General features: G+C 37.5%; 1 protein-coding gene across 6 annotated transcripts in view; it reads left to right on the top strand.

The window, feature by feature from the left end:
• Positions 1-17,200, top strand: part of MPPED2 (metallophosphoesterase domain containing 2) — a 181,726-nt gene that overhangs the window by 45,992 nt on the left and 118,534 nt on the right. Inside the window, exons 1-3 of one of the 6 annotated variants that reach the window (XM_040700757.2) lie at positions 5,648-5,706; positions 5,908-5,999; positions 6,902-7,037. The gene's annotated coding sequence lies outside the window, so the exon portion shown is untranslated. Of the gene's footprint in view, positions 1-5,647; positions 5,707-5,907; positions 6,000-6,659; positions 7,038-17,200 lie in introns of those variants that run through there. The other 5 variants (XM_046941552.1, XM_040700756.2, XM_046941554.1 and 2 more) reach the window with 5 other exon arrangements.

Below are 17,200 nucleotides of genomic sequence, written 5' to 3'. Positions count from 1 at the left end.
TGCTCTGTTCAGTATGAGGACCTGTCAGGACTACAGCTTGTGTGTTTGGCTGAAGCTGAAGGGCCGGGAAATTGTCATTTCATTTTAGCAAGTCCTTTATGTTTGTCGGCTTCAGTGCAATTACACCAGTTTATACTAAAGGTAGTATGGATCCTCTAGCGGATAAAACAGAGTTTGAAATTTTCTCATGTTCTCTCTATATGATGTGGTACTCTGATTTAATTTTTTAAATTAGTAATGTCTTTGTCGTAGTAGTAGAGCCCTCTGCATAAAAAAAAATCCACCAAAATATATGCACCCTGAGAGAACATTCACCAAACTCTTTTTTTCAAATGTAGTCCCAAATCAGTTTGGCAAAATATATTAAATATATTTGTAAACTTTTGTAGGCAGACTGACACTTTGTTTGAATGATGTTGTTTGTGTTTAAAAAATGAAAAAAAAAATGATAATACTTAAAAGAGAACAGCACCACGACAACCGATCTTATACGTGTAACTGCGTTTTAAGAGTTTCTTTTCCAAATGGAACAAAAATAACTTAAGGAAATTGGGAGATCACAGCTTCATGATCAAACCTATAATAAAAATCCTTAATATATTAGTATTAACCATGCCAGTGCCATGAGGTCCCATCTGAGTGTTCTATATGTCAGCAAAGCTTCCATGGGTGTTAGATAGGCTCTAATGGGACATTCATTAGTGCGGAAGCTGGAGGCTGGGATCCCAGCAGTACCACTCACCAGTGTGTTTGGCTCCTAGGAATTCAGTAGGCAGCCTAAACTCATTGATTAGCTAACAGCCACTGAGAGGTGAATGTTTAGTCAGCCTGCTCAGCTGTTGATTGGAAAATCTGTATCTAGTGATGTCATTCATACTGGAAACCCATCCTGCATCTATTATAAACAGGGTGGAAGCAATCTTGCTTATGTCTCTATATATGTTCACAGCTGTCTGGCAATCAGGAGTGGTGGAAAACACAGAAGAAACATTGCCTAAACTAGTTGCTTGTGGGTTGAAAAAGCAGCGTGTTGCAATTAATCCCTGTCAGCAGCAGGCCCTATTAACTATTTTTAATGAATCACCACTGCTTTTACTTTTGCCAACAGCCGTGACCTTCACCATTTAGAAACACATGGTCTCTCATAAACGATAGTCTATGACATATAAACTTGAGAAGGATTCTATCACAGCTCAAGCTACAATATCTATCACTAAAACAAACTGCTCATTCCAGCTCAAGAGACACTCATATATATCATGGAGCCAGCCTTCCATATTTTGAAATTTACTGCCCTGCATTGGTGCTTCTTTTTCTTAGCTTTTTTTTCTTTCTTTCTTTCTTTCCTTCTTTTTTTTAGAAGAGGCCATGCAACCTTGCTCACTTAATACTTTTGATAAACTTCTACTGACAAGGAACTTGATTAATGATGGTTAAAAGAATTGAATCAAGAGCAGGAAAGACAGGGCCAAAAAAGCAGACTGCTGGGCTGATGGAAACTAACGTCTCTACAGAAATATATGATGGACCCTCCTTTTTGCCATGCCAAGTAATTACTCGCACAGGCCTGTTGTAATAATTCCTATTACAGCCAAAACGGAAAAGTCAGTAACTCACAGCCCAGGGACAAGGTGAAGGCAAGGCCAGAGTAGCGTGGATCAATATTTCATTTACTCACTGAAGTTAGCTTCTATCCCTGTATCAAATTCTTTTACAGAAAGCCATGAAAGAAATGAGGTTTGCTGAAAAACACCAATACAGGACCCTCATTTCCTTGGGGGTGCTCATAGAGTACACGGAGCAACAAAACCTTTCAGCAAAACAATATGCACTCAAGGTCACTCATTACTTGCTACCGTTGGAAAATAAAGTGCTATTAGTCCGATATGAGTAATGTACATCAATCAGCTGCAGACCAGCAAAACTATGTTTTCAACGTGATATTGCAGCTGAAAATGAATGAACCATGTTAATGCTTTCTGAACAGTTTGACAACAGTGAAGAATTTTTCCTTTGGCATTATCATTTATTTCAGAGTTTCACTACAGTACATCTCTGTGAAATCAAGCCAGAGCACTTCTGTTGTTTGCTGTGCTTTGTTATAATTTAATTAATTCTTATTAAGCAAAAGTCTTTATTTAGATGGGGATGGTTGGACGCCTTCCAGAAAGGTCCTGTCTGTGCCTTACAGCACTCTCAGACTAAGGACAGATTAACAGATGTAAAAGAAATGATTCATCATGTTAGCAATGTTTGCTTAGAATATGTAATATTGAGGTACACATGCTTATACTTTACTGCATGCATGCATTACTTCTGTAAAGTATTAAGTGTTGAGGAAAAGGAGGATTTGAATATCTCACTCAACAGTTACATGTTGTGTTTAAGGCTACCACTATGCCAATCTGAAGAGCATGTGTGCTCCTGAAATAGCTGAAGTACCCTGGGATGTATTTTTTTGCTGCTTTCTTTCACAGACTTCATTGTTTTCCCTGTAGATCTGGGCTTTCCAGAGGAGCTTCTTGGGGAAAGTGGTAAGCACATGTTCTGGAGCTGCGAGCAGGAGACTTTCTGAAGCAGATACACAGTGGCATGGATACTGTGCAAGAAACCCTCTTTTTTTTTTTTTCTTTTTTTCTTTTTTTTCTTTTTTTCTTGGTTTCTGTCAAAACATAGACTTTCCTTCTGGAGCTTTCTCATCTGTAAATATTTCCATTAAAACTGGAGACAAAGCTCTTTTGGTTCTGTGTGCTAGTAGGGATACAATCTCGCTTTCACTGGCTGCTTTTTGTAAAAATCATGTGTGAATTACTCATATATTTGATGCAGATCTTCTCAAATCTTCTGTGTCATCTGTTTGGAGTGCTATGTGTTTTGCTCATTAGACTCCATTTGCTCCTTTGATTTTCTGTGCTATATTTTCCTTTGACTTATTTAGAGAATGAGTCTTGTTAAAGATTAGAATTCTCTACTAAAAAAGTTGCACTTGTCTTAAGGGAATATGTTCCCAAGAAATGCTTTGCCATCCTGTTGAAAAATGAATTATTATTAATTATTATGAAATAAACTGCTACAGAACTGTGAAAATGGCTATGTGACAGTTGTAATTTCTTGCCATGGAATGTTCACCTTTTCCTTTTTTCCCCTTTTCTTTTATGTAACATTCTCTAATTTCAGCATTTTAAAATCATTTACTGAATGGAAACGTTAAATTTTTATCCCAAAATCTTATCCCAAAAACTTACTGGGCCATACAAAAATAGTTGAAGTATTTAGAATTTTGCACTCTTACTGTCTTTTGTAGTGGGAAATATAAAGCATTTTCCTTTTCCAGCACTCTATCGTGAGATCAGACACGCAAAGCAAGGCACTCACATCTGTAATGAGCACCAAGCTCCTTCCAGCACCTGAACTCACTTAACCCATGTTAATTCCATGCAAGACTGTAATGTGCAGGTAAACAAAACCCAGAAGTGATGGGCCAAAGGGAATATGAGTGATTGAAGGTCATATGCTAAGTCAAAAATGAGTGTGTTCTTTCACGTTTGACATTTTGAAAGTTTCTGCTAAGTTTACTGCTGTTCAGTAGAGTCTAGGGACATCCAGTGAATTAATTTTATTACTTCTGCATAAATGTGTCCTCTCCATTTGTTAGTTACTTGGATAATGCTGTGAAGTTTGTTGCAGTTGTGGTGTTCCGTGTTTTCTTGTGGACCTACTGGTGGTTCAGAAAACAGAATCATAGTTCCTTGCAGATTTCCATTCCAGTAAATCAATTAAATCACTGGTAAATGCAAGTTTGATGATGTTCGGGGCTTTTTATTATTATTATTATTATTATTATTATTATTATTATTATTATTATTATTTTTAGTTATTCTTTAAAGGTGAAGGTAAGTCGTAATGCAGAATACTTGGCTCTGCTTCCTATTGTTCTTCCCATCTGCTATTTCAACTATTTCATGTAAAATAACGTACAGAGTATGAGACCTGTTTCCTTCTTCACTTCTGCAAGAAGGAAGACAGGTGAACTTTAGAAGTACCTATGAGACTGAAGAGAAAATAAGTCTGAAGACAGTCTTCTTTCTGGTCACACAGAGGAGCTCTCTTGGATTAAAAAGGTCCACTACCTTTGTTTTGCTCCACAGTTCAAGTGTGAAGTCAACTCCATGAAGGGGGAATACTTCAGTCACAAAAACTTTACTAGCTCCTCGTAGAGATTTTTTTACTTTGTATCACTGAGCACTCAGTGGCAGCTTTCAGGACAAGCAAGTTGCATGCAACAGAATTACTCTTTGAACCAATGTGAACTGAGATGGGATTGCATCCGTCATCCAGCGGTCTGCTGGTGCTCATAGAAGTGAACCGCTTGGTCTGGAGGTCAGCACTTTTGGATTCACAGTGCACTTAGTTAGATCAAGGTCTGATCTGAGGTTAAAATCAATATCACAAATTGCAGATAAAATGACAAAGAATATGTTTCCATCTGTGTTATATTTTAGGTACAGTAGTCTTAATGTATAAGTAGGTCAATTTCATTAAGGTGTAATTTCATTAAGGGACCATAACTGTAACTGGAATTTGGCCACTAAATGATTTTTTTTTTTTCTGTCTGCAGTGAGTGTAGAGACATACATCGCTCCTGGATGCTGCTCACTTGGGTCGCTTTATTTGAGAGCAGTGAAACCAGTGAACATAAAGTGTGCTCTGAGAGTCTGAAGGAAATAAGTAAAAAGTGACAAACAGCAAATAGATTCTTTGTTTGAACTGTCACGAGAATATCCATCAAAGCAGTATATTAAAACATTCATGCACTTAAAAATAAATAATAATAATAATAATACAAAAAAAAAAAATGTAGAAACAGAACTTTAATGCACCTGTACAGGTACACATGCAGCCAAGTTTTTAGCAGTAGAGCCTTCAGGCTTGCCCTCCTAATTTAGAAGGGCCATGAGACAAAGCATCTGATTTGAGGAGGTTTCACTTTGTTTTGTGTAATGTGGCAAATCTGATCATAGTTAACTAGAAACGCCTTTAAGGTCACAGCACACAGAGATGAAGATGCTCTGTGTGTTTGTGCTGGCTAAGGTAGAAGGTCTGTCCCCAAACAGGACATGAGAAGGGTGGCACATGTGGAGGAAGGAGGAAGTAGTCTGCAAATCCTGCACAGTGAGGAGGACAGTGAGATGGCTCTGTAAGAAGTGTAATTCCACATGCCTGAAGCTGGTGCTGAGCTTTATGATTGGATCTTGCATATTTTGCACAAACTAAAAAGCTTATTTGGTGTTTCAGCCCCACTGCCCATTACCCTTAGGGGCACCACCCAGCATCACCCAGCAGTCCCAGGCACAGTATGTTTTTTTTCCAATTGTGGTGCAGGGTGAAGGGGAAACATAGCCAAAGCTGTTGCCAAGCAAAGAGCTGTGACTCATTCTGCTGTGGGGGCCCTACGGAGCCCCAGCTTGTGTCCTCAGATCTGGTGGCACGTGGAGGAAGACTGAGGAGAAAGAAGATCTTAACTGGGCAACAGCTGCTCTGTACAACTTGCTTCCCTGGTAACCTGGCAGTGCTCCAAGTAGAAATCTGAATAGGACTTAAAGTGCTTGAGGCGTTCATTCCCTTGGAGTCTCCAGCCTTCCTTCCCCTCCCAGCTCCTGCTGGATCTCTGCTCAGCAGCGATGGAGGCATCTTAAGGCCGTGCAGGTTCGGCAGAATTCCTGTTGGTAGTGGAGGGGCAGATGTGGCTGCAACTTGGCTCAATGCCTGCCTGAGGCACAGGAGAGCCAGGCTGTGGGCAAGTGACTCTGCCGTCACTGGAGAGAGCCTGATCTTAGGGGAATAGAAAGCTGCGTGGGAAAGCCTCTGTGATTGTATCAGTATTTGGTGATTCCTGTTTACATGCAGTGCTTTTCCATGAATTTCCAGTCACATGGGAGGTTCGTGGGATTGTTTGCTCCTGCCTCTGGGTTACTTGGACATCCTCCTCCAGCCCCCAGGTATTTTCTGTCAGCAGCAATTTCTTGGCAGCTTTTCAGGACTCTCCAAGTTGTTACTGGCTCCTCTTGAAGCTCAAAACGCTGCTCTGTAGCTAAACGCTGATGCAGAAATGCAGTTTTATGTCCCTTGGATATTTATAGAAGTAATGTTTTAAATTAGCAGTTTTAATCTTTTTATACATTTTATGAATTGTTTTGTTATTGTTTTTTGTTTTGTTTTGTTTAATTTTGAAGTCCAGTTTCCTTCCTGCTGCCTTTTGTAACAGTTTTGCCTGGAGTTTTCAATTACTGTGTAACATTAGTGACTCATGTATTCCAGAATATTGCAAAAAGGAAAAAATAAATTTCCTACCTGTTGTGAACAGATGCAACTTAAGCTAGATGCCAGTTGCTCCCTGTTGAAGAAATGCTGATCTTTATTTTGTCAAGGTAGATGATAGAACAGTATAAAATAAAACAAGAGGAATGCAAACAGCTACTTTGTGCTTACCAGTAAGTTTTCTCTCTATGGAGGCAGTAACGACAGCAGCCCAGACAGTTTCTTAAGGCTTTTCCTGCTCTTCTGTGCCCTCTATTTGATCATCTGCCAAGGCCTATGAATAGTGCCAAATCAAACAGCACAGCATCTCTATAAGTCTGCTCTTGGAAGCTAAGGAATTCAGCAGTTGGAGTGCAATGCCAGATATAAAAGAAGCAATTATAGTGGACTGCCAGGAGTTTAGGTTGAATAACTTCAATATTTGTATAACAGATAATTTGAGGTTGCTTTTACTAACTGAACTTTTGCTTTCTGTATGCTTTTTTCTCACCAGAATCTTAACTGATGCAAATATAACCTTACCCAGATGCAAGAGAAATGTGTTTCCTTCTCTCTCTCTCTCTCTCTTTTTTTTTTTTTTTAGGTTCTGAAGTTCTGTAAAAACTTTGAAGCCTGTTTCTACTAGCACTGGAAACTGAAGTTCATCTGTGAAACAGAACCTTTGCAGAGAAGGAACTACAGCAGTTTTGGAGTACAGGAGACCACCTTCATCTTTGCAAGTATCTCTATTTTTTCATGCCTTTGCACAATCCTTCCCTTGATTTTTGTCCTCCTTAATTAGTAACAGTGAAGAAATATTTGATGTGATATTTCATAGTTTATATAATGAAAAGAAAAAATTATACAATCAAATGAAAAGATTTATATAATGACAAGAGTCAATGGAGTAGTTATGTTGTTTAGGGTGAAAAAGAACTTCAATTTCTTATAGTGAACTGCACTGTGGACATATGCCAGTTCTGACTGAAGTAAAATTAATCTTACTGTGATTGACCATCCAAAATCTGTTAACCATTTTTAATCTCCAGGAGCATGAAAAGGACTCTACCCTGGAGTCTAGAGAGCCAGAGTCCACTGATACCAATTTAACACAAACAGCATGCTTAAATTCCACACGAAGGGACAGGGAAAATCCAATTAAACCTGGAAGTTGATTACAGCATGGCAAGATTAGCAAAGAAATGGGAAAAGTCCATCTAGATTTTACTGCCTTTCCTTGTAAAGACTCTTTTTGATTTTATGTGTAATTGCAAAATACATGTAGGATGAAATTTTAAAAGATGGTTAAATAAAGGAAATAGTTTCATAAGGATTTCATTTCAGAAAAGGAATTATTAAGCTGTCATTGGCTATATACAGAGTTTGATTTCAGGGTCCGTGTAACAATACTGTATTTGTAAAAACAACAGAAGCTTAGTTTTAGGATAGAATGGGATAAAGTGTTATTTTAGGAAGGGAATGATACTCAAAAATTGAAATTGAGTTGAAGAAAACAATACACGATGTGTGTGGCACTGAGTGAAGTTAGTGGAAACCAATGTCTTTCAGTAAAAAATATGACCCATTAATCTGAAAGAGGGCAAGATTAGAACTGTGCACGTAAAGCAGTGGTGTAAATGCAAATAGTAATCTAAATGATAACAAAAGGTAATGCTGATCATTTTGCCAGATATCTTTCCATTTTTGATTACATATCATGTGATATTACCTGTTTTGCTGTAAACTTGAAGTATTACCAAATGTTGGGGAAAGAGGTTGGTTTCATTTCTTGTGTAAGCATTGCTCTCTCTCCACAATTCAGAAAGGGAATCAAAAAGTTCCTCAGAGACCAGTTAGTGTGCTTTAACTGCTTTACCTCTCAAGGGCTGTGGATTTATTTAGGTTCATCTTGCAAAAATTATATATGTGTTTTCAAGAATCTTCTCCTAGCCATAAAGATCAATAAAAACCAAACTTTTTGATGCATTTTTGATATTTAATATATTCTGGATTGTACAGGAGGATGACTAATTTTTATTTTAATGTTCTTAGTTTTGTAAGCTTATCTCTTCAATATTTAGTGATGATGTCACGTAACTTTGATGTGTAATCACAGCGAAGCCTCACATACTGATACATCAGCACAACAACCAGCGAGTGGGTGCCCTGTCCCTGGAAACATTCCAGGTCAGGCTGGACGGGGCTCTGAGCAATCTGATCGAGCTGTAGGTCTCCCTGTTCATTGCAGCAGAGCTGGGCTAAATGACCTTTAAAGGTGTCTTCCAACTTAAATGATTCTATGATACTTATTTTCTCATATAGAAGCAATAGCTTATTGCTACTCACATAACCCAGACCTTCCACACTGAGCCTATTACATTCACAACACTATTTTCTGAGTGTAAAATAATTTCTTTGAATAGCTTTAATGAGATAAACCTGAATTATATACTGGTGCTTTTTGGTTATTTTTATTGCTTCCACCATTTGTACCTTGGAATACTTGGACCATTGTGATAAAGGGAAAAATGGTTGAAGTCTTCCACTTTTACATGAAATGTATTGAAGTGACTTTTGATGAGCTTTGACAAATACTAAAACAAATGAATTTTTTTTTTTTTTGGTCGTACTTGGATTTTTCCCCTTGTTATGTTTCCATGTAGGCTCAAGCATTCACTGCTTAAATCAACAAGGAACTTGTTTGCTTTAGCTGGGATAACTTTGCAGTGATGTGGATGCCTGGCTGTATGTGCAGGTTGCTTGCACTGGAAAGTGCTGAAGAGAAATTATATCCTTTACATGTGTTAGTTGAAACTAGAGGTAACTTCAGTATGTAAAAAAATTCCTCCTTTTTCTTCCAGTTACGTAGTCCTTAATGGTAGCTACTATAACTCTGTTATTTATAGTCTGTTAGTCAAATTAATTTTCCAATTATTTCTAATTATTCCTTCAGAAATACTTTGTAAATTTCATCACTTGTGGCTTCATTGCTACATAGGCACAAATTTTCTATGGTAACTCCTCTCCCCTCCTCTTCATCACCAGTGAAGTGTTCAAGCAGAAATTATGATTATCAACCAGATGTAGGTTCGAGCATATTTAGATATGATTATGATTCATATCCATTCAATATGGAATGGTTTTTGTCACTCTTGTAAACACTGAACTGATTACATGCACTATGTGTGTGAGTTACTTAGCACCCTTTCAGAGGGCAGTCTCTTTCAGAGCCAATAGCATGAAGGCTGGAGGAGGAGTGCATTATGTAGTACAAAAGGCTCCACTATAGGCTTGTGTGCCTGTCTTGAGGCTTCTGGGGAGCTGTGCCCAAGCACAGGTGGAAAAAAGGAGGAACAAGTGTGGTTAGCTTCTGAGATCACTTAAGTTCACAGAACACATTTAGTGCTTAAGATGCAGCTACTTTGACTTAGGGTAGAATTTATTTAGTGACTTTGTGGCTTAAGGAAACGAGTTTCCAGCTTTGTGTTTTCCTAGAAATTCAAATTTACATGCACGCATGTGGGTGTGCTGTCCATTAGGTGGCATTTCCTAGAACATTTTTCGTAGAGAAGTAGAATTCCTTGAAGAGACATGCAGGGGGAAAATGATTCTGCTTTTCTTCGGAAAGCAACCTTTTGTAACACGCAAGCCCACGTTACCACTTTCTTGAAAAGCTTTCTTTTACCTAAAATAAACTTTCTGAAATACCTCTCACCATTTGGGCAGCTTTCAACACATTGTAGGACAGAATTCTTTTCTCTCTTCCGATAACGCTTTGCACTGTGCTGCAACTTGAACTTTATTTTCCCATGTTGTGGGAGCATCTTAAATTCCTTGCCTTTTTATCTTGCTCTCCAAAGCCTTGAATCAAAATTAAGAAAAAAGGGTGACCACATGTACATATCTTACAAATTCATGCATACAGTAATTATTTTATGACAGTAGGCTGCAAGTGGAGCCTTTGAAATCAATTCTGTGACAGACAGTACTAGCATGTGCTACTTTTACATGCATGCAGTTTGCAATAAACTGGTGCAGGGGCAGACCTGTGATATTTTACGATATAAAATAATCTCTACAAAGTGGATAAAAAAAAGTTTCATTTAGTTGCAAATGAGGTAGGAACTCTTCTAGAGGAAAAAGAAAATGAAAGAGGTAGGTATTTCTTATAGCAAGATGTTCTAACTAGCCAGCTGCTGAGAAATGAAAGTAGGCTGTACAATCCAGGCACAGCTGGTACGTGTGGTGTGGCACGGGTGCTTAGTCTGCCTTCTGCATGTTGAAAAAACTGTTGGCTTTGGGGTGATTGGTGATAAATAGTAATGGATTTTTAATTTTGTGTAGTTAGGTTTTTTGTTGTTGCTGTCTTACTGAATGCAGTTTGTGTGTGTTTGCCAAAACCTGAAACGCAGTCAGAGCAATGCTTGTGAATTTGGTGTGGTTCTTGTGAGTAGTCCAAAATAAGCCTGCTGAATGGAAATGCTGTTAGAACTTTCTCTGATGGATTTTTTAAATGAAATTTAAATTTATATTAACCCGTATTATGTTCAAAGAGGAAAAAAAACCCAACAAATATGGGCCTGATCCTACAGTCCCAGTTGAATCAAAAGCCATATGATTGGGTTTTGATGTAGTAACAGTTAATGTTGCAGATTCTTGCATTCACCTTGAGCAATTATATGGTTTAAAGTTTATGCAGCAAATTATTAGGTTTGGCAACGACTCCGTCGTCAAGATTAGTTTTACACCAAATTGCTTTCAGATACCTAATGACAGGTTTTGTAATGAAAGGTTGCAATTATTTCTAATTTCTTCAGTGGTAGTCACAAATCACTGATGCTGATTCTGCCATTTGTGCGTGGCTTTCTAAAATAATATCCTGGTGTGTCTGCTGTAGTACTCTTTTATTCTGTTCACAAAGTTGAATAAATCAGGTAAAGTAACAAGTGTGCAAGAGGAATTTTCAGATAAAATTACTGCTGAATGGTCAGAGTGGTTGTTCTGCTTGTTGTCAGTATATTTGGTTCGCATTTTTTTTTTCCATTCCTTGTTGACTACGTTTGTTACTTTTCCTCCTTCTGAATGGTTACAGTGAATTTCAAAAAGGGTAATTAACCGTGAGACAGCGTTGCATGGATGTGATTATTCTTCTCCTCGTTCTGCAGGTAGCATGCTCAGCTCTGGCTCGCAGATCTTTGCATTCTGCGCTACTCAGAACAGCATAAACGCTTTCAGTCTTCCCAAGGCTCTGAAATTATTCAGTCCATAGAGACTTATCACATTGCCAAGCTCATATAATCTCCTTACCGTGGTCAGTTTCACACAAGTAACATGATGACTTATCCTTATGCTGTCCTGGCCAATATTAATGTATTCTTTCCAAATAAAACAGCTTCTAATTGACTAGGTTGTGTGTGAGCTATTGTCCACATGGGTACTACTGCAATTGCAAGTATATAATGGCACTGTAATACTATGACTATGAAAAACACCATGTAAAAGAAATGGATCTCTTTTCTGTCACATTTCAACACCTTGCTGCAGCAGCAGTAATGCAACTTTCTCATTAATGCTTTTGGTTCTGATGCATGTATAACTACACTGTACCAATGATGTGCAAGCTGGTATTGCCTATTCTCTTGTGAAGGGAAGTTTTTGGCCCTGGCATGGTCTTTCATCCTGACAAGATGTTAACTTTAGGAAAATGACTATCAACAGACAAGTAAGAATTTATCCCAATTTTCCTTAAAAGTCTTTCACTAAAAAATGTGCCAATATCATCCTTCAAGAGTTACCACAATTTATTCGAATTAAGATCCTCTAACTTTCCAGCAGTTCTCAGATGAAGAGTGACAGAAAATAAGCCACTATGAGTGAGTGAGTGAGCAATAAGAATGCTGACTGTCCTCAGTCTGCTTGGGTTCCTTTGTGCTCACTTTTTATTTTTCCAGGTATGGCTATTAGAAAGGGGGCATATTATATTTGAAATAAGTATCATAATACTTCTTGATTGAAATGTCATGAAATGGCCTTTTTTTTGAGCAGTAGTTTTTAGTTCATTTTATGTATACACTGTAAGTTTTCCCAACATTTCATAGCTATTCTGGGAGTGAGGGTGGGGCAAGAAGAGGTAAGTACATATGCTTAAGTTAAAATAATTGTGGATTATAAAACCCAAAGATATACATGCTGTCATTTCACTCGGATGCAGTTTTTTCTCAAAGCTTTGGGATTCTAACAGGGAATAGATAATCTGAGATATTCAATTGCTTTGCATATATGACCTTATCTTATAAGCAAGACATTTCTTCTTTACCAGAGAAATTTAGTACCTGCAGTAGGATACTGCTACTGTGGAGTAACATTGTCAGAAAACCAGTCAGTACCATAAAAATGTCAGTGGTAGGCTGTGACCATCAGACTAAAGCAAAACTTTTCTGAGATATAACATTTCTGTGTGATAAATATGGTACAGTAAGCAATCTTCTGGCCATCTAGTGCAATACAGTCAATTTTAGGGATGCATTACAGAACCTAACTGTATCTGATGGAAAGATAATCTCTTATGCTCCCTGGGAAGGGGTGGTAGCAAAGCTGTCTAACAGAATATTCCGGGAAGGCAGCAACCTTATTTCTTCAGTATATTCTATTTGCTGCAGACTTGCAGTGGTATTCTCACTCTATGGCATCTTGATGCTATACAGCTAACATGAAACTTGACATTAAATGCAAAATGAGTAGGAAGTCTTGAAACTACTTGCAGATGGGACATGTCTTAATGTATAATCTCACTGGCTTATTATTAGCAGGGCTTTGGCTAACATTTTGGTCCCTCTGGTGTTCTGATTTTTTTTTTTCCTTTTGCCACATTGTTTCTGCTTCCTAACTGCATTTAAATGTACTGTGCTCTTGTATGACTTCTGTTGACAGTCAAGTTTGAGCATATTTTTAACTGTAGTGAAAAAGGAATAATCTTACACTCTGGGCACTGCCTTACGAGTAAGACTTTAAGGTGATGAAAGCTTTAAGTCCAGAGCTGTATTCCTTTTGTATTACTTAATTTTGTTTTGGGGCAACCACATTCATGTTCAATTCTCCCTGCAGACATCCTCTTCTAAGCTAAGCTGCAGTAAATATGAGCAGTGGGTGAAATGGTTTCTGTATGCCAGAAGCTTTCTAAACTGTGTAATAATCAACAGAGAAGGAAGTCTATTTATAAAAATAATAGTATTTAAAATGAACCTTTGAAATACTGCAGAATTTTTGATTGCTCTTAATTCTCTTATTTAATTATGTTACTTTCCAAACGCTACCATAATTTTTGTCAGATAACCTTTTTCATATAGACTTGTGTAGATATACATGGGTGGCAGAACAGAACAAAGAAGGAAGCTAGCTTTGTCTTTTTCCAGACTCTTCTTTTGTGCAATTTCATATATAAGGATGAACACCTGTCACAGGACAGAACTGTGGATATTGCAGAATTTTCTCTCTTAAACCCGGGTGGTTTCAAACATGTTATTTTGCTTGAGAAGTTCAATGGTAAGAGGGCTACGTCTTTGTAATTAGATTTCCTTTTAACACCTTTACTCATCTCCAGAAATTGTAGTCCCAAAAGCATACCTTTTTTTTTTTAACCTAGAGAGAGTTTCCTGAAAGACATGCAGCCTGCAATTAACTTTCCTTCTTTACTTCTTCTTCTTTTTTTTTTTTTTTTAATGTGTGTCTAAGAGTCCAACTATAACGTACCCTTGACAGTCTGAGTTGTTTGATGGGGTCCTTCAAGGTAAAAGGGTCATGAAACATCACAGAAAAATGAGTCTTCTTCAAAAACCCCAGCCCTTAGCCTTTACTGTAACTTTGCTGCTTTTACTTCCTAAGAAACACTGTGCTTCAAAATGAAGGACTTCTATCATGTAGTAATAAACTAGTATCGAATGGGGAGCAGATATAAAATTTCTCATCGGTTCTGCTCCTTTAAAGTCTGCACTGGGAAGGATAATTAGTACAAAGTCCATAAGGAAAATGAATTATTTTTTCTATACCATATTCTCTGATCCAATCTTTTTTTCCCAAATCATTTTTATGAGATACTACTAGGAACTTCTGTATAAGTATTGTTTAAAATACCAAGAGAATTTGCAAAGGTGGGCTTCACAATGTGAGGATCCACCAGTTCCCAACTAAACAATACTTAGATCTCAAACACTGAATCTTGCAATAGGGCTACTGCTTGATTATATCACCAGGAGGAATGAAATCTTGATCCCAGTGCCACCAGTGGGAATTGGCTGCAGTACTCAACTTGCAGGCTCCCAACTAACCCTTAGCAGCCGATTGTCACTTGCTTTTCAAGCTCAACAGTGACAATAAGAAAAGTTCTTTTTTTATAAAAGAAAGGTATATAAAGAAAATCTCTATGACAACTATGGCAACTTACCTGAGTGTGTTAAGATAGATATCTAAGAACTATTGATGATCGTGTAAAATACTTTTACAATTTAAATGGAAACTAAGGAGATGTGAAATACAGTAATCTATCATTAAAAGAAAACGAAACTTCAGTAGAATTTATGACAAAGCCCATATTGGCATGTAGCCTCGTTATGAGCATTAATTAGGAAAGGAATAATGGTGGTAATAACAGCAGTCAGCTGTGCAGCAGGGTGGGTGAGAGAACTGTCTAATCTGATTAGAAAACTAGCAGATGCTTTGAGAACATCTGAAATGTTTATGGATTAAGGAGTGCTGGGGACCTCGACACTAAGGTGAATAGATACACTTAGCAGTGACTGGACACCAGGTACTATAGGGATTCTAAAGGCAAGGTGGACAAGCAGTGGTGTCTGAAGCACAACCACTGAAGAATGTGTTTTAGGTAGGAAGGACAGAAATTAAAGTGCTAAGTTACTTTCTATGGTATTGAATTTGTAAAATAATGCAAAGGAATAGAATGGCTTAAACAAGTGGTTTGTAAATAAACCACTTGTTTGGCTCAGTTATCTAATGGAAAAGTGTTAGTGGTGAGCTATATAGGCAAGTTTTGTACAGGTATTGGTTGGGAGTAAAGAACTTTGTCAAATAGTTTGAGTGAACATTGAGAAATGTGTCATTGTAGAAAGCTTTAATGTCCCACATAAAAAATGGGTGAAAAACTGAGAAATTGGTGGGAGGATCCAGTTCTAACTGGGTATGACAATTATGACTTCACCAAGTTGTTACAGAATGAATAAATGGCAATACTGTGTCATGTGTTTTTGGTAAGCAATAATTACATAAGAAGTCATTCAAAGAAAACTTCTTATATACATACACTTCACCAAGTGCATATGAGAATGGTCCTAGGTCTTTTGTCCTAGCAGAATACAGGGCTTTAAAACAGAAGTTAAAAGAAGGCATTAAAAACAATGAAACAGAAAGCTCTGGAGATTGATATAAAATGGAATAAAACACACACAATGAATTTAACAAAGGTAAATTATACCATAACTGTCTCTCATATATTATATTATTCATGTGTAGGATTTTTGTTTAAACCTGACTTCAGTAAACCATTTCCTATGGGTCCTGTGGGAAAAATGATGAAGGCTGTGGTAGAGGAAAAGAAGAGGAGAATATGTAAGGTGGTTGAAGAATTCTATAAAAACATGCTCTAAAAGTAGAAAAATTTGACTGGGAGTAGATTGGAGCTATTTTCATGGCCAGCCTTGGAATCATTGCTATAAAATAACAGCAATAAAAAGTAGGTACAATATAATTAAATTATCGCAAAGCCCAAAATTATGAAGTCATTGCTCTTAAAATAAATGAACTTCGTAAAGGAAGAATTTTGTGACTGAGGATAATGGAAGGTGGAAGGCATTGAATACTACAAAGGATGATGATATACTTTCAAAAACTAGTAAGAATTTATTTTACAAATCCAACCTAATCAATTGGAAATGACAGCAAAGAGAACTCTAGTACATTAGCATGTTATGGGATTAGGGTGAGTTACACTGTGACGTGGGTTGAGAAAAGCAAGTTACATGCATCTGGAGAAGTATTCCCAAAAGGGAGAGCAAACTGATAAGGTCACATATGTGACAATGCTACATGTCATTTAAATTACTGCATGCTGTTCTTGTCTCTGTGTCAGTATATAGTTCCAGCTGGAAGAGGTGTAAGAAAAGGCTCCAAGGATTAGTGATGGGATGGAGTACCTCTCTGCAGAAAGCAGATGAAATAGCTTCATTTGTTTAGGCCTAGCAAAGTGAAACAGAAAAGTAGCTTGCTTGCTCTTCACAAGTGTGTTAAAGAAGTAAACAACAGACAAAATAGCTGCTTCAGAGAAAAGAAAATACTGGCACAAAAACAAATTGTTCACCTTAATATGCATACATTTGGGCTGGAAATCAGATTATCTCTTAAGGATTGGAGGAAGGAGATGCCAGCAGTTCTGTCTGATAGCAGAAGTGGGAGAAAAATGCCAAGGTACTTCTAAGATGAAGTATGATTAATTTATAAACCAGATTCTATGATGAAGTGATTATGAGAGCAGGCAATTAATTTTGATTTAGAAGGTTCCTTCCTCTCCTATGTTTGGGATTCATTATGTGATCTTCCCACATGGTGAACAGGATGGCACCTGCTGAGAAAGCACCAACAATGTTGTTTTTGTCTGTCATAAAACCAGGGGTATATCAGCTGAGATTGTTAAGGCTATTCTCTTGACATCTTACTAGCTAGACTGACATTTTTATACCTGCCTTCTATCTCTTAGCAGTCTTGCTGTATCAACACAGGTCAGACAATATCTGTCCAGTTCTAGCCTTCTCTGTACAGCACTGAAGGAAAAGTAAAAATCCACATTTCCTCCTCTAAGAGTCAGTCTGAGTTCCCTGCATCTGTTCAGGTTGTGGAG

This window comes from Gallus gallus, chromosome 5, assembly GCF_016699485.2.
Source record: "Gallus gallus isolate bGalGal1 chromosome 5, bGalGal1.mat.broiler.GRCg7b, whole genome shotgun sequence".
In the NCBI taxonomy this organism is placed as follows: Eukaryota; Metazoa; Chordata; class Aves; order Galliformes; family Phasianidae; genus Gallus; species Gallus gallus.
This window is presented reverse-complemented; position numbering and strand designations above follow the sequence as displayed.